Genomic DNA, 26,449 nt, shown 5'->3' with positions numbered 1-26,449 from the left:
ATTGTATCTGTGTCATCCTTGGAAAAAACCTAATATGGTTTTCTCCTTTTTTTAACACTTGCAAAGTTGGATTACTTTCAAGTAAACATTCCTTTTCAAAATATTATTACTCAATGTAAGAAGTTCAAAACATTGATGAGCAATCTTCACTTTGAAATGGGTTTCAGTTTTGGATATAGAATTCCCAAGCAGTGCCTCAAGTCTGATTCCATCAAATATTTATGGAAGACAGTTATTTTTAAGTCAAAACTTTTTCTCATCAGAAGTTTATCATGTTATAATGACTGTTTCAGTGCACATGCACAGGGAGATAGGGAATTAATATTGGATAATCATTCATTTTTGATCAGAGAGTGACATTAGTATCAAATCTGCTGGCTGGACATGTGACTTCTTGTTTCAAATATTATATCCTTAATCAGACACATTGCTCATTTTAATACTTCCAGAATCTGAATCATTCAACACTGGTGTGACACAGTATTTATTATTTTCTCAGTATAACCAACACAGTACTGTAAAAACATTTTGACATGGGGCCCGGGGGCACCGACGTCCTTTGTACCTCCTTACTGTTTATTATTGCCATAATATGAAATTGGCAAAAGTCAAATTGTTTGGACATAAATGAAAATTATTTGAACTGGTTGGTTACTGCTCCAGCATAAGTTCAAGTGTGGATTCTAAGTATCAACAACCCTGATATGAAAGTGAATTAAGAATTAGAGATGGGACTCAATAGGATCAACAATATCTAAAACAGGAAACGGTGAACTTATATAATACAGAAGGGGAGAAAATTTAGCCAATGGCTAATCTAAACCAAATTACTTAAACTGGACTGTTGGCATTGATTACACATGTATTTATTGTCCATCATATAGAAAATAAATTTGGGCCATTGACTAAAAAACATTTGCTTGTTACACTCACCACACTTGTACTTAGTATTTGGAGTGTACACCTATCTACAATACAATGATAAAAAGTTTGGACTCTGTAGGTCAACAGTGCATCTTTAATGTGTGAGACTAAATAAGCTTACCCCTCAAGTATGTATAGGCCAAAGACAATATTTAATTTTGAATTATGTAGTGCAGGGAAGGACATACAATATGGTGAAAAGCAAATTAAATATAAAAACTGAATATACAATTATATGGAAATGTTGTTTTACAGTCATGAGTATCTGGTGTGTGCCGAGAGACAAATATTAAAATTGGACAGTATCATCCTGACCACAGTTTGTCTGACTGGTTGTTTCCTTCTGATTTTCTGACACGGTGATAGGTACAAAATATTATGCTATTCACGATAGTTATACAACATAGCTTGCATTTGTTCACAGTAGAACTGAGTTTTACATGTAAGATAACTTTCTCGTAAACTGTAAATTCTGGCTTCTGGCAGCTCAAACGTCGCAATACTACATTTTTTGATATGATATGGAGTGACTTCCACACATATGCAATATGCAGTGACAGTCGATATATTCATAGTAAGAGTCAACATACATGCATGCCAGTGCACGATTTCAAAGTAGCAAGGATGAAATTCTAATGGTCTTTTAGTGGAAATATAGGTATTAAACGACAGTGAAACAAACAACATTAGTTATCGTGACCTTGCTGAAGTGCAATCTCGGATCATGTATGATCTGATGATCATGCCAAATTTATACCATGTCGGATTATGCCGTGATTCTGAAGTGCGCGTACTTCCTTAGTAAATCGGTCAACATCCCTGCGTACGATGCTGTGTGTTCCGCTACAGCTAATCGCCCCGCTCACCCTACGTACGGGTCTTTGCAGGGCTGTGGTGAGCGGGGCGATTAGCTGTAGCGGAACACACAGCATCGTACGCAGGGCTAGGTCAAAGCATGCACACACTGTAATAGCGATCGGAGTCAACAATGATGTCAAAATCAATGCACAACTGTCGAAATTACCCAAAATAAGCAACAGAAAACTAAAAGTTATCGCTATGTCGAAAGGACAGTACATCAACATTGTTATGACATGGAGGTAGAAGGACAGAGCGTTCCCTCGCTCTCACCCAGCTATTAGTACGGGCCGCCGGTGGGATTGCCTCGCTGAAGCAATGGTACTGGGGAGTACCGAGTACGGAGGCCATCATTCTTCAGTCTATCGAAGGAGCGTTTCGTGCCAAAAAATACATGACAGCAACAAAAGTACCATCACTGTGAACTCCATATTTACAAAACATCATCAAATACACGCTAAAAACCCCAAAAACGTCAAGATTCGCACCAGACGCGAGAAACAAGATGGCGTAAGTCCTTGCAAAACAATGCTAACTTGTTATATGCGCATGCGCATATTAAGGGGAGACCCATTTGATTTCGGGGGGGGGGGTATGCAGGAAGTGGGTATGGGAACTTTTTTGGTCAGAGAGACAGCATTTTTTTTATTTCTACTGTCAGACCTGCATCAATTTTTTTTTCAAATGGAGTAGCAGTGAATTTTCAAATTTAAGCCACTGTTTCACATATCACAGGATGGTTTTATGTATTCATTTTACATTCCAACAAATGAAAACAAAATGGAAAGTCTAGTATATATACAACTTTCAATTGTAGAACACTTTTTTGGCAAATCAACTGTGATCATTACTATACCTGCTTTTCTTTAAAATAGTCAATTCCTTTTAAGTTCTCAGGGGGGGGGGGGGATGTTATCTTTTGTGGTCAGAGAAACAAGGCTCACACATTGTATTTCTTTATATTTGTTGTTCCTCAATTTTTCATTGTCAACTTGTAATCTTTCTAACATATTATATTGAGAGATAATGTATTGGTTTTAACACTAGTTTATTGACTCCTGTCGTGTGTTTTAAATTTTCACAATTTACAGAAGTCAAATAGTCCCATCTAGATATTGCCTATACCATTGAGATATTGCAACAGAAATCCTGAAATATGATTTCTTGGGTCACAAAAGGGAAGGGAAACATTGAGTGCACTGAGGTGTAAAGTAGTGAATGCTTATATCGTAAGCGCTGGGAAAAAAAACACATAAGAATTGCTTGTGGTAAAAACATTTGCGCTGCCTATGGCAGCATGCCAGCAAAGAATACATGAGGATGAAGTTTCCAAAATTTTGCTCATTTCAACTGCATTGTGACAATTCCTTTTTTATTTCTGTCTGTTATGAGAATTTTTTTTTCTCAAGCCATTACAGGCTTAATTTTTTCTTTTATTTCACCTGGTGACATTTTTTTTCTCAAAATCCTCCATACCCCCCCCCCCCCCCCCCCCCCCCCCCCCCCCCCCCCCCCCCCCCCCCCCCCCCCCCCCCCCCCCCCCCGGAAATCATGTGGTTCTCCCCTAAGTGAGCCCCTGACCTATACGGGCCAGTGGATTGCTTCCTCAGTAGAACTGATATGCCTGCCGGTACCGGTGTTTATCGCCTACGGAGGCCATCATTCTTCAGTCGATCAAAGGCGCCTTTCGTACCAAAAAATACACGACAGCCGCAAAAGTGCATCACTGTCAACTTCATAACATAACTATAGAATATGTTGAAATACACAGTGAAACGATCACGACGTAAAAAATGTACCCACACCGAGAAACAAGATGGCGTCCGATTCGATTCTTCAACTCAGAATTGTCCTAGAATTGTGCGCATGCGCAGACGGTAGCTTTAACGAAAGCGAGGCAAAATCAAGTAAATATAAAATAAAACATAGGGCCAAAGTCCCTGAAGCTACTATAGACATGGATACAAAATTAAGTATTTCCTGACTGTATGAAATTATCTCACTAAGGTCATCCTACGGACAAGTAAACTAAATATTAAAGCTGTCTGACCAGCGGTTTTGAAAGAACAAGCAACTCAACAGTTGACAGAGCTCTGTTGAGTTATGTAGAGAATAACCTTTTGTGATACATGTATTGATGAAGAAGGTGGATATCTTTGATTAACATTGTGAGTTCTGTTTAATAAGTTGAGACTGTACATACTCAGAGAAAGCACACTGAAGAGACAAAGGTTTGAAACTTAAGAAGTTCAAGGTCATCAAAAGCATTATAAGGAATCATGTTACACTTTCATTGCACTGTTTACACAGATTGCATAATTGCTATAAATAGCACATGAGGAATCTTTATACAGCCAGCTTTACCATAAAAACCCTATCACTTTGACCACTCTTTTAATTGACCACTCTATTTTTTCCTCAAAAAGTAATTTTATTTTATCCTTACCAAGTCAACCATAAATGGAAATTAGAACTTTCTCTATCTCTATCTCTATCTCTATCTCTATTGACTATTTTGAGCAATTTCTTTTAGATAACATACAGGGCACAATAAATGACGTTCAGAATATGTCAAGTTGGGATTCAGGAAAGTTGCCTTTACATGTTTTAATCCTCCAAGATGGTTTCACTATGAACTGTCAAAAAAAGTTGAACTTTCTGATAATTCTACACTAAAATTATTTTGGCTTTGATTATTTCCTAATTAATTCAATTATTTAAAATCATATTAATTATTTTTTCTGGGTGAATTGATAGGGTTTATACAGTACAAGAATTACATACAATGTAAGTCAAATTTTGACCAAAAATGACAAAAAAATTCCTTAAAAATACAGATTTGCATATTTCATCACAATTTGAACAAGTCTAAGTTGGGTTACCCCTAGGGACCTGTATACCAAATAACAAAGCTGTCTGACCAGCGGTTATGAAGAAGAAGATTTTTACCAAAAACACCTTTTTTGGCATTAATTTGCCTATTTTCAACAATATCAAAAAATTAAAAAAACTAGTTTCTCAAAATCGTATTTTCATCTACACAACAAATATCAAATCAGTAAGTACTGCGGTTCTCAAGATATTTGAGTGGACGGACGCCTCACAAACGGACATACATACATACATACATACATACATACATACATACATACATACATACATACATACATACAGACTGACGCCGGACGCCGGACGGATACCCATCCCAATAGCTTCTATAGACTATAGTCTATAGTAGCTAAAAATGGATAAAAATATTGTTTAAAAATAATACAAGGCATGTATCACCAAATTTTGAACATTTCTGACGGCATTGCAACTATACGAACACCCATGCCAAATATCACAATAATCAAATCAGTGGTTTTGAGGAAAAATTGAAAATAGTGGTTTTCAGAAAAAAGCTAAAAAAGTGACTTTAAAATGATTCAATCAAAAAAAGAAAAAAGACCGTTTGAGATACATGCCCAAGTGACCACCAGACCAAATTTCAGAAAAAGTTACTGAAGCGTTTCTGAGATACCTGCGTCCACAGCATACGGCCCACTGTATGCAACAACAGAGGCCGCGTCATCACATTAGTACTTTGTGCCCACAGGGCACAAAGGACTAATAAGCTGCATGGTATTTTTAATTAGCATTTTCTGATTTCAATGCAATCAGCAGTTTCTTAATTTAGCTGAAAAGACATCCTAATCAAGAAAATGTGGGGAAAAGCTAAAAAGGGTCCAGCTATAAAGATATGTTTTACAGTTACTGTAGTATCCATGTGGATGATGAAAATTGTCTGCATTTCTATGTATTTCTTGCAGAAAAGATTGTGAAAAGAAGCAAATTAGGTCAACAGTAAGAGTTCATAAGGGATAATAGCTGGTAATACTGTTGGTGGACTGATAAAACCATATTTCATGTTTGGAAAGTGATATAAAATTAATCTGATTTAATTCATAAAAGTGTCAGGCAAAGATTTGTTTATCAAGCTGAAAACCTGTCTCTAATTGGCCAAGTTTGCCGCAATTCACAGTCGATAAATATTGAATGCAACAAAATGTTTGACACCTATCCCCATAAGTTTCAAGTGCCCCTCAAAGTCCTCCAGTCTTTCATACATAGTATTTGTGAATGCAACCTGATCTTTAGTTTAACTGCAGATCAAACAGATGTTTAGGTTCAGTAAGAAAAATTGTAACAACTTAACTCAGTTATTGAACCATTCAGTTTAGAGGGTGTGGATTTGGCCAAACAGTTTTGACTGTGATGTCTGTGCTAGGTGACTACATGTAGGTGCCATAAGTTGTGAGTTGGAATCTGATTGACAATCTATTGAATTTAGAACTTTTAGCCAATAGTAACACACTAAGGTAGGGTGTGTCCCTATACTCTGTTGCTGATTGGTTAATATTTAGGAAGTGTCTGATCATTTCCATTTCTCCATACATGTGAACATAATAATCACTTCTGGCATTGAAATGTAAGCACAGGAAACCCCACAACTACCCAGAATTACTCTCATGCCTTTGTGTTGACATTTATACATCACTTTCAATGGGTAATTTGTGTCTTCATTGTAAGACTCTGTGGGTCCTGAAAGTTGGTTGCACAACCACTTCTTCTAGTTTAGGTTATGTAAAGAAACTGCGGCGTGTCAATAATTTTAGTAAACATACACGCACATTTCTATACATATGCATCTCCTCCCTCACTGTGCATCAGCCTATACTCTGGCATTTGCGTATGTTGTTCTCTATTTTCTGCAAAACTTTTTCATATCAACAGCCATGCCAAACTGCTGTTTCTTGTGTCCTAGGATGGAAAGGAGTTGAATGACGAAGACCCTTTACTACAATCTGCGTAAATCCCACACGAACATTGTTGTCTTAAAAATATATAGGCATGACACATTGTGATACGTCTTGGTTCAGTTGTAGCAAAATGACTTGATTCACAGCAAGGGGGTTAGGGTTGACACATGCACCACAGAAATGCTTTCTATGCGGCACTCTGTCTCAAAAGGCTAATGGAAAGCTCTTGTCTTTGAATCAAGAGTGTGAAAAGTCAGAAATGATATGACTCGTCAACAATTCTTCAAATTTACAGTGTTTTGACTCAAAACTAATGTACTTGCTAATGCGTTTCAGCTCAAAACAAAAGTTCTAGTCTTCAAAAGGAAAGTATTTAAGTGCCATACTTGGAACTGGATGTGAAAACTTAATTTTGGTGTTGATTACACATAATATTCTGTGCTTCTTTGTCCTAATTCTCCCAGTAACTCACTTCCAGGTTTCACTTCTTGGCTACATGTATGATCAATATATTGAATTTCAAAAAGGGAGTCATTTTGTAAAATCAGTTCACTGAGCAACTCATACAAAGCATGCTTGTGCAGCGCTGGTATAAGAACTACCCTAAAAACAGCACTGTGTTGCATTCAAAATGCAGAGCTGGTCGTGCGCGGTCCTTTGTGGCCTGCTGGTCTCTATGTATGTGACTGCTGGTACTTGCCAATCTGGAAATACATACTATGATCCTTTCACTGTGCCATGGAAAGTGTACAAGCACAGTGTCATAACTATCTCAGACAGTGAGGATGATACCATTCCACAGAACTTTCCTGTAAACATAACAGAGCTGTATTTACGTTTTAATCTCATAAGTCTCATCTCTGCTGAGAGCTTCACCGAACTAAAACAGCTCAAGATACTGCAGATTGATTACAACCCACTGAGAGAGATTGGAAAACAACCTTTTGCAAATCTGTCTAACCTGGAAAGTCTCAGTCTAGGATGCTCAAAACTAGCAGTTACGGAATATCCAACAAAACCATACCCATATCCAGAAGTCACAGCAGATGTTTTCTATGGTTTGGAGAAACTGACTTACCTATCCTTGGCGGTTATGGGCATTGAGAAGGTATATAGAGATTTCTTTCAACATGTGAAAGCCCTGCGCACTTTAAAGCTGCATAGAAATCCAATTCAAAATATTACCATGGATGCCTTTGACCTGCTGGAGAATTTGGAAGAACTGGATCTCTCATTCACATTCATCACCGAGCTACATCCACAGTCTTTCAGAAAGCTGACAAAACTGAAAACATTGAATCTGTCTCCATCCAGGCTGCATACCATACCTTCAGATGCACTGTCACACCTTATCAGTCTCCAGGTCCTAGACATTGGTGGCAATTTCTCAACTATCAAGTTTGGGGAGTCTGTCAGTGAACTTGCATTACGAAAAGTTGTTATTTGTTCAATGTTCACAAAAAATGAGTTTGAATACATTATAGAAAGTGAAAGTTATCTTACCCCGGACGCTTTTAAATATTTGAATACCACTTTTTTAGAGACTGGCTTTTCCATGGAAAAGACTACATCTAGAGAAACCAAAAGAAACCTGTTTTCCTCTTCATTAAAACAGTTTACATTGTCATTGAAATCCAAATGTTTGAGAGAAGCAGAGAATATTATCAAAGCCTTGCCAAACAAAGTAACAGAACTAAACCTGTCACAAAACAAACTGAAATCGATCAACTCAACTGCTTTCAGACATCTTCAAGAATTGACATTACTTAATTTAAGTTCAAATTCATTATATTGGCTTAGGAAGATACCTTTTTAGGATTAAAGAAACTTGAGGTTTTAGATTTGTCAAACAATCCTCTCCATTCAACAGCTCTTCTTTCTTTGCATGTATTTTCCAACAGTGATTACGGTTTAAAAGTGCTTAACATTTCAAGAACTTGTACATGACTTGTGACTCGGATTCCATTTTCAAGTCAGCGTTTAACATTTCCACCTTGAGAGAATTGGTTATGAACCAAATGGGCCTTAGATTTGAAGATGAACTGTTGCAAATCAGCCTTTGCAACATTCCGAACTTACAACACTTGAAACTTAAAGGTAATCACTTTTTCAAATTCAGCTTGACTTGTCTAATGGAACTGCAGTCACTTAGGTCTCTAGATCTTTCAAACAGTGCGTTAAACCCATTCGGTATTTATTATGATCATTTCACATTTGCTAAAATTCCTTATCTTGAACACTTGGATCTTGCAGGACCTAGGTTTGATCTCAAGGTATTGAAAGGTACATTTTCCATCAGGACTCTGGTCCTTTCAAACACTGGTCTATCTACAGTTACTGCTCATAAATGGGCAGATTTTTGGTATAACTCATTTAATTCACGGTGGGCAAAAGTAGGTTTAAAGTTTCCAAAACTTCGTAAGTTATTTCTTTCAGACACATGTATTTCTTACTTGTCATCTACTCTCTTTGATAGCTTTCAATGGCTGAGGAACTTCACTTGAAAGGAAACAAGTTGACCCACCTAGATATGTCCCAGTTCAGTAATCTTACACATCTGAGATATCTTGATATGAGTGGTAATAAGATAGTCACCATCAATGGAAGTTCATGGTATTTACCTAATTTGACTACTTTGCTGTTGTCCAGAAATGGAATAGTTTCCATTCCAGAATCGTTCCTGGCAGAGAAATTTCTTCCGTCTCTGCGTGTTGTAGATTTGCAGCGATTGCCCTTCAGCTGTGACTGTCAGCTCAGCTGGTTTAGAAAGTGGGCAGACAGTGACAACATTGTAGATCTTCAAGGTTTTAATGATTACCGCTGTTCATCAAACCCTGACAGCCGTGAGTCAATGTATGTCAAAGACTTTAATCCTCGCTTGTTAAACTGTGATTCATACCTCACCATGTACATAAGCATTGCCTTGTCTTGTGTTGTTGTTGTTTTAGCCACTGTTTCTGCTGTGTGTGTGTACAATCGCTGGTTTATCAAGTATGCCTGGTTTGTGGTCAAGTTGAAGGTTAGAGGTTACCGTGAACTAGTCGACTTGGAAGAGAAGGAGAAGAAGTTTGATGCATTTGTGTCATACAACAGCAAAGATGAAGATTTTGTTAATGATGAGTTACTTCACCATCTTGAGACAAAATTTAGAATATGTGTTGATTTCAAACACTTCATTGGTGGGAAATCCATCATCTATAATATCATAGATTGTATCCAGGACAGCAGGAAGACCATTCTCTTGTTGACACCAAACTTTGTTGAAAGTGAGTGGTGTTACTTTGAGATGCAGATGGCTCTGCATCGATTATTTGATGAAGGCAGAGATGTAGTTGTTCTTGTTTTACTGGAACCAATTCCTGAGAAAGATTTGCCAAGAAGGCTGAGAAAGCTCTTTGCTAAAAAGACTTTCATAGAATGGCCCCAAGAAAACAATCCAACTGCTAGGCAGTTATTTTGGGCAAAGTTAGAAGATGCTATTAAAGTTCCCGGGAAAGTTGACCGCCTGCATAAAGTTTAATCACTTTCAAGACTGTCAAAGTGCTGGCCTGTTTGTGTTTTCTGAATCCTGTGAAATTTGGTACACACATGAGCAGTGAAGTGTTAATAGGAAAATTGAAGTTCTTCTTTTACACATCTGTATAGTTACTCCTTTGAGAAATTTGACAAAATGTGTATATTGTCAAAAGGAATTTTTACAATTTTTTAATTAACTTTAAACTGTTACACAACTGTGTATCAATAATTTGTATAGCACAAGTGGCATAGTATAGTATATACGGTACATTATGCAAGGTGACAGTCTTAGTTTTTGGTTTAGTGGAATTTTGAGAAGTATGAATTTACTCCCAGTTCAATGATGTTAACATGAAATGTGGAGCAAAATCTTTTTCAATTTATCATTCATGTAAAGAATTGTTACAGTATATTATTCAACCATCGGATGACAGCGTTGTCGGAATATTTATGCAGTTCAGACGTTTGAAAAATTATGTACTTTCTTTAATTTCAACATCTTCATTCATTAAATAAATACCAATTTAATTTCTTATGAATAGTTTTTACAATTATAATTAACTTGGAACTCTTATACAACTGTGTGTCAATAATTTGTATACAGTAGCACAAGTGGCATAGTATAGCATATATGGTACATTATGCAATGCCTTATTTTTTGGTTTTGTGGAATTTTGAGAAATATGAATTTACTCCTAGTTCAATGATGTTAACATGAAATGTGGAGCAAAATCTTTTTCAATTTATCATCCATGAAAGGCATTGTTACAGTATATTATTCAACCATTGGAAGACAGGGTTGTCGGAAAATTTATGCAGTTGAGGCATTTGAAAAATTATGTACTTTCTTTAACTTCAACATCTTTATTCATTAAATAAATACCATTTTAAGTTTCTTATGAATATATACACATATATGAATTGAAATGAACACATACAGTATTTTCAAAGAATTAATTTGATAGATTTGACTTTGACAAGGATTCCATTCAACTTGAGTTTTCTCTGATTTGTTATTCTGCCTTTTGAAACTGCAGCAGTTTTTCAGGTGAATTCTTTTTTATATTTGTAGTGTAATTGTTTGATTTTGAGCACTAGCATTTGTAAAATTTAATTGTTTTCCATCTTGTTTCTGAATAAAAAGTCAGACATGTATCTGTGTTTAGGTCTTTTTGTGACCTGCCAATGGTTTACCCTGACCAAAACCATTGAGTGCAATTCCAGATTAAAGTTTCAATGCACTTGTGAGATAATTCATTTGGAAAAGAATCAATTAAATTCAAAATATAGATGCACAGTGGCATATCTGTGTCATCTTTGGAAAGAACTTAATATGGTTTTCTCCTTTATTTTAACGCTTGCAAAGTTGGATTACTTTCAAGTAAACATTCCTTTTCAAAATATTATTACTCAATGTAAGAAGTTCAAAACATTGATGAGCAATCTTCACTTTGAAATGGGTTTCAGTTTTGGATATAGAATTCCCAAGCAGTGCCTCAAGTCTGATTCCATCAAATATTTATGGAAGAAAATTATTTTTTGGTCAAAACTTTTCTCATGAGCAGCTTATCATGTTATAATGTCTGTTTTCAGTGCACATGCCTAGTGAGATATAAGGAATATATATTGGATAATTATTCACTTATGATCAGAGAGTTACATTAGTTTCAAATCTGCCGGCTGGACATGTGACTTCTTGTTTCAATCATTACATCCTTGATCAGACACATTGCAATATTAAAACTTCTGTATCATTCAACACTGGTGTGATACAGTGTTTATCATTTGCCTCAGTATTACCAACACAGTACTGTAAAACATTTTGTGCAATCAGCAGTTTGTTAATTTAGCTGAAAGTACATCCTAATCAAGTAAATATGTGGGAAAGGCTTAAATGAGCGTCATCTTAAATTTGCAAGTTGACAGCCTTAGCTACACTACTACCTAAAAAGGGTCCAGCTATAAAGACATGATTTACAGTAGTATCCTTCATGTAGATGATGAAAATTTTCTGCATTTTATGTATTTCCTACAGAAAAGATTGTGAAAAGAAGCAAATTACCGGTATATCATCAGTTAGAGTTCATAAGGGATAATAGCTGGTATTATTACAATAGGTTGACTGATAAAATCATCTTTCATGTTGGGAAAATGAAATGAAACAAATTTAATTTTGATGAAATAAATATTAATGCAATAATTTTTATCAGGATGATCAGTTGTCTCATAACAGCAGACTTTCCCTTCTTTAAAGCCTTTGGTTGCAATTCCATTGTCTGTGAGTGCCATAAATAATGATTGCAAAGGAACAATTGACAGAATGTGTATGAACTCAGATAAAAACCCATGTCTTCAGGATATCCTGTGCTTGTTTATGATAGGATTGTCAGTAACTCACCACACATTTTCTCTCCTTGGCCGTGTTAACCCTTTGAGTGCTGTAATTTTTTCCAACCAAAATTTTAGTGCAACATTTTACCAATTTTTGTGAATTTTTCTGTGATTTTTTTCGATAATCTTGGACCAAATGGACATCACATTTCATTGGCTACAGTTTTTATCAAAATTTTGGCAAAAATCTGAAAAAAAATCTTAATGCGATATTTTCTACAAAGACGACAAAAATTTACTTTGGTGCTCAAAGGGTTAAAATTGTACTGAATTCTACAGTTAGTACCTAGTAGAACTAGTAAAATTCTTCAGTTAGTACCCTAACTGAAGTTTTTTTATACAAAACCAGGTCACTGAGAAAATCATGAAAACTGCCCTGAACTCAGCAGTATGGTGCATTCAAAATGAGGAGCTGGTCAAATGCAGTCCTTTTTGGCCTACTGGTCTTTATGTATGTGTGTGATTATCAGATCTTGCCGATCTGGATGTATGCTTAGTTAGAAGTCATCCTTAAAGAATTGTCACCTCTCTACACCGGTAGTGGTCACCTTGTGGCAGTTCCATTACATTTTACATGTTGAAGACCTTTTATAGAACAGCCACCCCTATGTGGTCAGTGGCCATGTGTGACTGACTGTTCCAGTTTGCCACAAAACCTGTGTGTAAAGTGTCGATATCTGATTCTGAACAATCTCTGTCAAAGAACACTCAGACTGAAAGCAAGAAATGACTCAAATTCGATAAATTTTAAATCATCTCATCCTGTTTTCACAATATTTCTTCTCCTTTAATATTAACCAACATATATGTATTTAATAAGAGCTGTATGCTAAGTCATTTATTCATTATAATATGAAAATTTTGACACTAAAGTTGTACACTTTCTAGAATAGAGCAGATCATGGAGCAGATTTTGAGTTGTCACTGTTTCTGGTGCTTACAACCAATAACGTGGTATGTCAGCTTCAGTTACTCAAAGCAATATGATCCTAGAACAGTACCTTAACTCAAAGAAGGAGAATTTACAAATTGGTGGAGAATCCGGGTATAATGAGTTCAAGATTGTGACTTACAAAGAGTTAAACTGGACAAGAAGTCTGAAACAAAGGTCTGTGATGCTAAGTGCCATGTGAAAGAATTAGAGTGATAATGAAATAAATATAGCAAGACATCTTTGTTGGCATTAGGTATATCGTTTAAGGACTGATGTATTCTGAAAAGAAGGGGGCCTAGCTCTATGAACTGATAAACTACATCTGCATCATCACAGATCTTTACTTAAAAACAAATATTATTGAAAAACATTATCAACATCTACAGCTACTGGCATTTTAACATTAGGCACAAGGTATTATCAAATAAATTACCACTCCATCAGGAAATCCTGTGCTTGTTTGTCATAAGTCTGCAAGTAACTCACTTCAAGGTTTCACTTCTTGGTTATACCGGTAGTTCTACAAGGGAAGTCACTGAAATTTGTTGGACCCAAACCAGTTCACTCAGCAAATCATGCAAAACATGCTTGCATGGTACTGATATAAAAACCACCCTGAACTCAGCAGTGTGATGCATTCAAAATGAGAAGCTGGTCATATGCAGTTCTTCCAGGCCTGCTGGTCTGTCTATGTGTGACTACCAGTACTTGCAGATCTGGAAGTGAGTATTACATTGCACCATGGAAAGTGTACAATTACAGCATCATAAAAATTTCAGAGAGTATGGATGATACCATTCCAAGGAACCTCCCTGTGAACCTTACAGAGCTGCATCTACGCTCTAATCAAATCAGTCGAATCTCTTCTGAAAGCTTCTCAGAACTGAAACAGCTCAAGGTACTGCAGATCGATTACAACCCATTGCAAGTGATTGGATGCAAACCTTTCACAAGTCTGACTAACCTGGAGAGCCTGATTTTAGGATGCTCAAAACAAGCTGTGAGGGAAAGTCAAAACAACAACTACATGCACCCATATCCAGAGCTCACAGCAGATGTTTTCTTTGGTTTGGAAAAACTGACTTACCTATCACTGGGAGTTATGGGAATCAAGAACGTACATAGAGAGTTCTTTCAATATGTGCGAACATTGCACACTTTAAAGCTGTGTAGAAATCCCATTCAAAATATTACCATGGATGCCTTCGACCTGCTGGAGAATTTGGAAATACTGGATCTCTCATTCACATTCATCACTGAGCTACATCCACAGTCTTTCAGAAAACTGACAAAACTAAAAAAACTTGTACCTGTCTCCAACCAGGCTGCATACCATACCTTCAGATGCACTGTCAAACCTTATCAGTCTACAAGTCCTGTACATTGGTGGCAATTTCTCAACTATCAAGTTTGAGGAATCAGTCAGTAAACTTGCATTACAAAAAGTCATTGTTCGGTCAATGTGCACAATTAATGTCTTTGAATACACCAAAGAAAGTGTAAGTTATCTTGATCCTGACGCTTTTCAATATTTGAATACCAGTTTTTTAAAGATTGAAAAGTTTCCCATGCAAAATACATACTCTAATAGCAAAACAAAAGCACATCTATTCTCCACTTTATCAAAAATTTTGCTTCCTTTTCAGGAATTTTACCTAAGTCAAAATGTGTGAGGCATGAAGAGAATATTACCAAAGCCTTGCCTAACAACATTTTATCTCTGAACCTATCGAATAACAAACTTAAGTCGATCAGCTCCGCTGCTTTCAGACATCTTCAAGAATTGACATTACTTAATTTAAGTTCAAATTCATTACATTTGCTTGACAAAGATATTTTTTTAGGATTAAAGAAACTTCAGGTTTTAGATTTGTCAGATAATCCTCTTGATTCAACAGCTCTTCTTTCCTTGCATGTGTTTTCCAACAGTGATTACAGTTTAAAAGTGCTCAACATTTCGAAGAACTTGTACATGACATGTGATTCTGAATCAATTTTTCAGTCAGTGTTTAATATTGCCACCTTAAGAGAGTTGGTTATGAACAAAATGGGGCTGGAAGTAGATGATGAACTGTTGGCAATCAGCCTTTGCAACATTCCTAACTTACACGATTTAAAGCTAAAAGGCAACAACTTTTTCAAATTCAGCTTGACTTGTCTGATGGAACTGCAGTCACTTCAGTCTCTAGATCTTTCTAACAATGAAGTAAAGCCGACAGGTATTCATTATCATGATTTCGAATTTTCTAAACTTCCTAATCTTCAACACTTGGATCTTTCTGGTCATAAGTTCACACTCAAGGTATTAAGAGGTATATTTTCCATCAGGAGTCTGGTCATCTCAAACACTGGAGTACCCACTGTTGAAACTGATAGATGGGTAGACTTTTGGGATAACACACTCAATTCTGAGTGGGCAAAAGTAGGTTTAAATTTTCCCAAGCTACGTCAGTTATCTCTTTCAAACACACGCATTTCTTACTTGTCATCTACTGTCTTTGATAGCATTCCAATGGCTGAGGAACTTCACTTGAAAGAAAACGAGTTGACCCATCTAGATATGTCCCAGTTCAGTAATCTCACACATCTCAGACATCTTGATATGAGTCGCAATAAGATAGTCACCATCAATGGAAGTTCATGGTATTTACCTAATCTGACCACTTTGCTGTTGTCCAGAAATGGAATAGTTTCCATTCCAGAATCATTCCTGGGCAGGAAAATTTCTGCCATCTCTGCAATCGGCAGATTTGCGGCGATTGCCTTTCATCTGTGATTGTCAGCTCAGCTGGTTTAGAAAGTGGGCACAGAGTGACAAAGTAGTGGCTGTTAAAGGTTTTAGTGATTACCGCTGTTCATCTGGCACTGAAAGCCAAGTGATATACGTCAAAGATTTCAATCCTCTGGTGTTAAACTGTAGTTCACACCTTGCTAAGCTCTTAGCCATTACTTTGTCTTGTGTAGCTGTTGTTGTGGCTGTTCTCTCAGCTGTGTGCGGGTACAATCACTGGTACATCAAGTACGCCTGCTTTGTGGTCAAGTTGAAGGTTAGAGGTTATCATGAAATTGTTGACTTTGAAGAAAAGCAGAAGAAATATGATGCATTTGTGTCATACAATAGCAAGGATGAAAATTTTGTCAATGATGAATTACTTCACCATCTTGAGACAAAGTTTAGCATATGTGTACATTTCAAACATTTCATACCGGGTAAATCAATCATTGATAATATCATAGATTGTATCCAGGACAGCAGGAAGACCATTCTCCTGTTGACACCAAACTTTGTGAAAAGTGAATGGTGTTACTTTGAGATGCAGATGGCTCTGCATCGATTATTTGATGAAGGCAGAGATGTAGTTGTTCTTGTTTTACTACAACCAATCCCTGAGAGAGATTTACCAAGAAGGCTGAGAAAGCTTTTCGCTGAAAAGACTTTCATCAAATGGCCCCTAAAAAACAATGCAACTGCTAGGCAGTTATTTTGGGCGAAGTTAGAAGATGCTATTAAAGTTCCTGGGAAAGTTGACCGCTTACACAAAGTTTAAATGAATCAATTTAAAGGTTTTGAAAGTAATGACCTTTTTCTTTTGTTTGTTTTTTTGATCCGTGGAAATGCCACAAATATATCACATCGTCAAGTGTGAATAGGAAAAGTGAAGTTATATTACACAACTGTATGTTTTGAGAAATTTGACAAAATGTTTGGTTGTCAAATCGATGTTTACAATTTCAATTAACTTTTTTACCTTAGATAAGTATGTGTCATAATTTGTACAGCACAAATGTTATAGTTTGGCATACACACTATGCACTGTCTTATGCTTTGATGAAGTGGAATTTGGAGAAGTATGGACTTACCAGAGTACAATTATATAATTATATGAACCATGAAATGTGAAGCAAAATATTGTACCACTTATCTTAATTGGAGAGAATTTCTACTGTATATTATGCATCACCATTCGATGATAGGGATATTGAAAGATTTATGCAGTTCAGGTGTTTGAAAAATTACATGCTTTAACTTCAACATCTTTATTCATTAAACACTATTTAAAGTTTCTCATGAATAAATGCACATATTTTCAAAGAATGACTTAAATGGATTCGACTTTAGGAACTTCTTCCATTCACCACATTCAACAAAAGTTTCTTCTGAATCTTTTTTCTGCTTTTTAAAACTATAGTACTTAGAAATTTTGTCATGTGATTTTTTTTTTATAGTTGTAGTGTAACTGTTTGATTTTCAGTGCCAGCACTTGTAAAATTTAATTGTTTTCCATCGTGTTTCTGAATAAAAAGTCCCATATGTTACATGTGTATCTGTGTTTAGTTCTTTTTGTGATTTACCCTGGCCCACTTTGAGTGCAATTCCAACTTGACGTTATAAGATAAATCACATTTGCAAAAGAGCCAATCAAATTTAAAATGTAAATGCAAATGTTACTGCTTTGTAATATTCTAAATGAACACCTACAATCGTAGGAACCTAACAGGGATCCTACCTTCAAAAATTACCATATGTGACAAGTGTTAATTGGTGAACAATTAACCCTTTGAGTGCTGTAATTTTTCCCGCCAAAATTTTAGCTCAAAATTTTAATTTTAGTTCAAAATTTTACCAAGTTCTTAATAATTTTTTTGAGTTTTGTACTGAATGGATATCACTTTTTATTGGCTACAGTTTTTGATCAAAACCCTATTAGCAAAAATCTGAAAAAATTGTCTGGGTTACAATTTATGAAGGTGACAAAAATTGACTTGGTGTTCAAAGGGTCAAGCTAATGAATAGTCTATGGAATGAGTTTGTTTATGACCAAAATCAAACAATTTGTCAGCCTTTCTTGATAGCAAGAGTTACATATGTTCAGTTATTGGGACAAACAAGTCGAAGAACTTTGCAAAGATTGATTGTCCTTTCTGTGTACAATGCCTTATGCTTCATTACATAGATCTCTGTTTTGCAGGGCTGTCAATGTTTTTCAGAATAGAAGGGTACAAGTGAAAGAACAGGAGGGTGCAGCCTTGTGCAGAGCGAAGCGGAGCAAGGCGTGCGCTTGCTGAAGCTTTTCTAATTATTCATCTTCAATTGGTGGCCTGTGGTGGCACTTTTGAGGGCATTTTACTGTCAAGTTTATTATAACTGAAGTATCAAAAGTAACATGAAATTGAATCTTGTGAAATAAATTATGAAAGACAAACAGAAGTATTTCAGAGTTTATATGTTTATTGATACACCAGGTTATTATTATTTGCATATAAATTCTGTTGAATTACAACCTGCTTAATAAAGATCATAATCTGAACCATAATCAGAATCACTGAAGTACTCATCCAAGCCCAAGGATTGTAGAGCAGTATCAGCTGACAATACCTCAATATCTCAGGCTGATGAAACAGTAGCTTCAGAAACTACATCTGCAAAAACTATTTCTTCAGATGTAGCTTTAGAAACAACACCTGCAGAAACTATTTCTCAAGAAGCAACATCTGCAGAAAGTAATTCAATAATTGTAATACGTTCCCATTCAAAAACAGCTAATCGTATTAGAATTTTAAAAAATCTTGTCCCCACTGCAAAACTGATGTCATAATGTCACGACAAAAAATTCCGATTTACATCTGGTTGATACTGCTGTAATTTTATTTTGTCTGTTTCAAGACCTCTCCTCAGAGTTACCGGCTATGAATTTCCAGTGTGAAAATTTACAAATGTAATGGGGTAAATACGAGACCATTACCAGAGACAATTTGAGTAGACGCTACGTCATACAAACAATTACATACTCAAGTTTACATCCGCTATAGCCCTGCGTACGATGCTGTGTGTTCCGCTACAGCTAAATAGCCCCGCTCACCACAGCCCTGCAAAGACCCGTACGTAGAGTTGGTGACTTCAAATCCATTTTTGGACTTGACGTAAAAAGCCAAATTACTGCCGAAATTCAGCGTTCTTGGGCCCAAGTCGTATCCCTGCCTACCTCAGCTACTCGATCGCTTCCAAAAATGCCAGTCTTTTATTCTTTTTTCGTAAATAACCGTCGATGTCGGCAACTCTCTCGCTAGCCCTGCGTACGTACGCAGTGTACGCTGTGTGTTAGGAACGCACACAGGGAATGCACAGCGTACACTGCGTCGAAACCCACGCTGGCCAAGTGGGTAGGCTCACTTCGCTTCATGCATGATATATCCATATTCAAAACATGGTTTACCGCCGTACGTGCAAGATACCGCGAAAGTATATAGTCAAACCTAGCCAAAGTTTGTGATTGCCCTAAACATTAAAAAATGTTGGTCTTGGTAAATGATTTTGAGGGATCGGAATACCGATATTTGCTTTTGAGGAAAGATTTCGGATGTCTGAAAATATTTAGCGAACTTCAATACTCGGGCCTTCGAAACAACCACAGTACACAGCATGTACTACCGTAAGAATACATTTCATAGAACGGCGGCTTGGTGCAAACAAATTCAGTGGTAGTCAAAACTCACTAAAAATTATGTCAATCCCCACAAAGTTTTTTTTTGGGCCGAGTAAACGATTCTTACTGATTGTCAAGAGTGTTCACGATCTGCAAACGGGAAAACAAATCAAAAATTCCAGTCGCTAAATACACATAATGCTATGGCACTTTGCTCAGACGCGGCGTGAAATCTACATTGTATGCTATACCATTGATGGATTGAACCCCCGATCACTGAAATTCCTCAGGAAAATAAAATGATTTACAAATATGAACATTACTTTTATATCCAGAGCTAGTGTAAGCCTCTCGGGGTCTTTTTTTGGACCCATAAATCCAACGTGGCTGTCGTTCTTTTCGTAGCCATATCGATCGTGTACGTCCGAAAACCAATCAGAACACGCAAAGCTTTTTGACAGTACCGATTGAAACCAATCAGAAATCGGCTACCAACGAGCCTTAGGGGCTGCGCCTCTGTAGCACAGCGCAGCAAACGGTAGAATTTGGACAGGAAAGAATTCATAACGTGTGTAAAGATTATTATTGCAGGCCTTGAATAGGGAAAACAGGCGGCGGCAAGACCTGTGTCAGACGGCGATTTGCCGCCGGTGACTGGCTATAATTGACAGCCCTGGTTTTGTACAGTTTAGTTTTTGAAATGTACGTTATTCCTTTCAGGTTATTTCCAACAGATGAACTTGCTTTCAGTGAGAAAATAGCAAGACTATACATGACTAAAAGTAAGTTACTGTACTTGTAGTTGTGTAAGCTGCATTTAGGGATGACATAAAGCCACTGTACACAGTAAATCGCCTTGCATCTTCGACATCAAAAGTCAAATTTGACCTTGAGTCGCTGGGTAGGTACCAATGAGCATGGGTACAACTTGGCCACTGCCATTAATGTTTGCAATGAGGTCTTTTTTTTGAAATTAGTTTTCGGCAAGAGAAGTCAGTATAACAGCTATTGCAGTTCTCCTCATGTTTGATTTTAAAAGCATGATAGCACTTCTATTAATTATTCTTTACAGGAGAAGTTAACAGCAAACCTACATTTAGCAGATAGGTTGCTTGTTTTGTAATTAGAAAAGATTTTGATAAGAGCAGGAAATTTAAAGTTAAGGTAGTATGCACCTCGAAAGTGAAAGACTTAAACTTTTACTCTAACTTTCCTAAAGGAATCTTTCAATCATTCTCTTTCAAAATCAAGAATAAAAATAGGGGGTCACCGTGCAAATTGTGGTACTAGAGAAACAAATTACTCAAGATTCACCGATATTAGATATTCAAAATGGCCGCCCTCCCTGTGTTAACTCTATGGATAGAAATAAAAATTTTCGAATTTCGAAAAACTAAGCCGATAAAAAGTTTTCTTTCACCGAGAGCTTTAAAATGAACCCCCACATGTTGTATATCAGCAGAGAATTGTAAAAGTTTGAGAGCTCGAATGTCTGTCGCCGAGGTGCGTTCTACCTTAAGTGAAAACTGTTACATATAATTGCCTATTATGTTACATATAAATGTTGTTATGATGCAGTAAAAAGCTGTTTCATTTAATGGCTAGGATTCAAAGCTGACTCGCAGAAAATCAAAAGATATTTAGTGAGAAGGAAAACTGTGTATCCATGGAAAAGGAGGCAGGACCATTATGTTGGTCTACTTACTACTGCAATGTGTAGTATTATATGCACTAGTACTGAACTTTGCGAGGCATTAGTGAGAAACAGACACTTTCTTACTTTTGTGCAGAAGTATGTGAGAAGTCATACTATCTTCCACTTAAATTTGCAAGAATTTATTTTCTGCCAGTCAGTCAGCCACAATTGTGCTTTCTCGCTCTGCAGCTGCGAGAAATTGAATTCTCACAATAAATCTATGCAATAATTTCTTGCTGGTTGATTGCGAGAATTCAGTTTCTATCTAGTCTCTATCTAGGTATATCGGGGCACTGGTTAGTGTATGGCCGACATACATGAATTCAGAAAATATGCAAATTAGGAAATAATGATGTATCACACTCATCAAATTTTGAGTAAAGCTTGGTCTAGGTATTGCTAGTGTACCTAAGAATTTCGATTACTGTAAAAACAAGTCTATTTGGCTAGCATCCTTTTTTAGCTGATTTACCTGAGTGTAAAATTTAATATTATATAGGGCTCAGCCCTTGGTGTCGCGCCGGGGGTTAAGATTGGCAATGTTATTTGTATTGATTCATGATAAACTGTAATTGTTAGGCTACTTCATAAACCTTTATATGACAACTATGCCCAGTTTCCCTCTGATGAAAGCAGTTCACGTACGTCGACGACGTCAAACCCTGCAGCAGGGCAGGTACTAGGTATAGATTTTCTGTAGCGTGTAAAAATTTTGGACAAAAATTGGCAATTTTTACAATAATAACAGCCTATGGCGTTAAACAAGGGACGTATTATGCAATAATTATCATTGCAATGGTAACCGCACTGCCCACCTTCCACTTGCAAGCTGAAAACTATAGCGTTCCGTCTAAAAACTTGCAATTTTTGAATCTAATTATTGACACAGGGGGCGCTCTTCTATAATTCAATCCCAGCATTCTTTGCGTATGCCCCCGTTCATATGCACGACAGTTTTCTCCGTTTATCTGTATCAACGATACTTTGTATCAGCGACAAGGTGTATAATAACATTTACTGGCTAATTAAAGAGGTATATTTTATAAAAGGCATGTTATATCATAATAATTTGTTTCGTATTTGTTTATTTACGAGTACTCAAAAAAAAAAAAACATGGCGGCGCCCAATGAGAAAGAAGGGTACACTTCCGGTTACTCGCATAGTATATTATGAATAAGCGCATGCGTAGTCAGTAAGCCGCTGGCGCGACTACTAATTTAAGATGTTGCTAATTTGATTTTTCCCCATATTTACTATGGTCAAGATACCTTTTCAGCTAAATAAAAAACCTGCTGATTGCAATGAAAATCCAAAATCGTTCAAAATCTTGTAGCTAATTAAACGTGTTTTACAGTAAATTCAATACTTTCACTTTTGGTAAATGGCTCATTTAGAGAAATCACCAAACATGCAAATGAGCTAATAATTAGAATGTCATGCTTGACAATCTTACAGAATAGGTTGGCTTAAGTATAATGTAGTCAACATGAATGCCTTCAGGATTGATATATTGCGAAAATACGGAAATTACTTATTAACATACAAATAAGCTAATAATCAGTGTTTTGCTTGTTAAAACATAATTTGACCAATCTATGACCAAAGCACTTAACAGGGCTGATGAAATTCAGGAAACTGAACTAGATAAATGGCCAAATGAAAAATAAATGTGACCTGCTGGACTATTGTACAGATCTGGAAGTACTGTGAGTTTTAAGTATCATGAACCTTTCACAGTCGAGGAGTGGTCATAAATAATGAATGCACAGCAGTGTTTAAATATTGGGCAGAATATGGTATCATCTAAAAAAATACCGTCAATGACGCTGTACCTTCTCTAATGTGTGGCCAGGTCAGGTAATTGGTTGTTGGCATGGAGTTGTTGGTAAATAGTTGATGATGTAGGGGCATGAGGTGGGATATGGACCCAAAGAACCCAAAAGATGATTAAATACATCAATCAAAAAAATTCTAAGCTACAGTATAAACTGCCTAAAGATAGTTCAATGTGGGAAAAAGTTAAATAATTCAGAAATAAGAATTCACAGTCCAAAATAGTAATGACGCACTTCCTTACTGACCTGAGTGCATGTGAAATACACAACCTGGCATCTGTAAATTAAATGTATACCAAGTGATCATTTTAAGTCACTTTTAACTGTTTTTAATGGATTTTCCAAAGAGTCCTGTGAAATGATGAAAAACGCTTATCTGGTCTTGTGTTTGTATAACCTCATGGCTGATAATTGTCATAGTATTGAAAAAAAATTGAAAGTGAAGAAATTACTGTTTTAATAGGCATATTTTCCTTGAAATACATGACCGTGTAAAGAATATATGCTAAAAGTGTTTAAGAGTAAATTTCTTTTTAAAAAATAATTTAATCTGTGACCAAAGGATTTTTATTCTTTGAGTTTACAAATTCAAACATTGCAATTTGTTCAATCATCTTGTGCAGTGCAAAATTTATAAAATGACTGAAAAACAAAAAAAATGGCAGAATTACAGTCTTTGTGATGTAAAATTATGGGTTTACATCACGATAACTGTTAATCTGTTTGAAGTACTAATATACTATAATTTAAAAAAGAAAAGTTCATGCAGAAACGGTAAAATATATTGTCAGCAATGTAGTGTTAATTTTGACTTTACATCAAAATATGCCTTTGCTGGATACCAAATATATAGGGCGAAATATTAAAATCAGCCATGTTCAGCAAAATCCACACAACAGCATTGATCCTTTTCTAATTTCATTTGATTTGCTTATGTTATTCTTGTATGACAGCTAGTCAGTACAATATGGAACTTGAACACAACACAGTGAATAAGTATGCTGTAAATGAAATGGTGTGGCTGCATCCACATGCTGCCTTTGTCTCTCACCCCTCATTTCCAACCTGTCCCATCCCTGAAAAAATAGTTTGGTCTTATATTTATAATGTTAATAATTTCTGTATTTGTTAAAATGTGCGCATCTCAAAAACTTTTGATCATAAACATTTTCATTGTTTTTTATAGCTGACCAGTCAGTTAACCTGTTTATATTGAATATTTGCGCACTTTTTCCCGCAGTATTTGACATTTTCTGAATACCTTCTTATTCAGTTTGTCATTTTCTAAAAGTTTAAATGCTCCATTGTGTGGTCAAGCTTTCCACAAGCATCAAATGTGGTACTTCATATAGGAGGGTCTGCCTCTAGAGGGCGGGCATCATGAATAGTGTTTGTTGGTTAATTCTTCCACCTAAACTTCTGATTGTACTGTAAACATTGAACATGGCCGACGTCCGATTTTCCTGTCTAAAACTTTCACTCATTTTCGTTCATATGACTCTGAAACTCCAGGAAACGATTGGGAAGAAAGGGTTATCTTGAAATATTGAGGTACTCGCCGATATTTTGCAAAATTAAATGAGAAAAAATGCAAGGAAAATGCCGACAGGTTTACACAATGACAGTTATCAGACTCGGAGGCATATGATCATCTCTGCAGATTATGCAACAGGCCAAGATCACGTGAGGCCATGAGGGGATATCTACGCAACTCAGTACCAAACACTAGCGCTCACAGAGTGAGCAAACACAAAGTGAGTACCCCTTACGTCAGCTCAGTAGTCTGTAATAGATTGTAGTCAACTAAGAAACCTTGGAGAAAGGCTTAACACTGTGGCTATGCCGCTAAGTCCCTTTTCATTTTTGTCATAGCTCAAAATCGTTCTCCCACACCTCAACCTGAGCCATGAACACCCCCACCAGTTTATGATATGACCCATCACAATGGCATGACGTCAACGGATCTTGACAGACGGAAGTCTTGACAGACGGAAGTACTTGACAGCAGCATACTGGTTTTCAACTCTAATACCTTCTCTGTCTATAAATAGACACGAGAAGGTAATAAACACATTACATAAGAATCATATGCTTGTTTGCCATATGCTTGCTAGTACCTCTAGGTTCCGCTTCTAGGCTATGTTGAAATCCATTCTACAAGGGAATTACCATGTCACTGAAGTTTGTTTAATGCAAAACCAGGTCAATGAGCAAATCATGCAAAGCAAATGTGCAAGGTAATAGTATAGGAACCAATCTGAACTCAGCAGTGAGTTGTACTCAAAATGAGGAATGGGTCATATACAGATCTTTGTGCCTGCTGGTCTTCATGTGTGTATCCACATAGTTACTTCTGCAGCTGGATCTAGAAGTACAGACGGTCAAACCTGTCCTAATAGTCAACCCTAACAGAGTGGTTACCTCTCTGTAGTGGTCTCCCTGTGGCAGTCCCGTTACATTTTACAAGTAACAAACCCTCTATACAGTCAAATCTTGTATTTGGTCCGTAGCCACATTTAATTGCCCGACTTTGGTACGTGTCTGTAATGGCCAACATATCTGTCTTTGCATCAGCTTTATGAAAATGCTTAGACAGAAAGCAAGAAATGACTCTAATTTGACCAATTTTGCATTAGCACCACAATTGTTACATTAAATGAAAACCATGCATCATGATTTTCAAAAGAGTTAAGACATCACTATTTCCTCTTATCTCTTTCTACATATAATATTCATCACATCAATGCTCTAAAGAAAAGTCACTTCCATATAGTAAACACTTTTTCCAGATCCCTTGTGAGACAATTACTGTACATATTCCAACAGTGGTAACAAATAGTGAATGACAAGCAATGTTTGACTTTTTGGTAAGATCTTGAAATTATCATTGAAAACATAAGTATTTGAACAATTGTCAAAAGTTGCACCTACAAAAGTTGATACCAGAGAAACAAATTATCCAACAATTATCAAAAGTTGCACCTACTGGCCCTTTAAGGTAGTATGCGCCTTGGAAGTGATAGACCTAAACTTTTGCTCAAATTCGCCTCAATGAAATTTCAAACTA

At 36.4% G+C, this 26,449-nt stretch overlaps 1 protein-coding gene across 4 annotated transcripts in view; it reads right to left on the bottom strand.

Annotated features, from left to right (window-relative positions):
• The window catches only part of LOC139133522 (uncharacterized), a 205,799-nt gene that overhangs the window by 30,682 nt on the left and 148,668 nt on the right, over positions 1-26,449 (bottom strand). The window lies entirely within an intron of this gene.

This window comes from Ptychodera flava, chromosome 5 (assembly GCF_041260155.1).
Source record: "Ptychodera flava strain L36383 chromosome 5, AS_Pfla_20210202, whole genome shotgun sequence".
Taxonomy (NCBI): Eukaryota; Metazoa; Hemichordata; class Enteropneusta; family Ptychoderidae; genus Ptychodera; species Ptychodera flava.
Note: the sequence above shows the minus strand (reverse complement) of the source record. Positions and strands in the feature narration are given on the sequence as shown.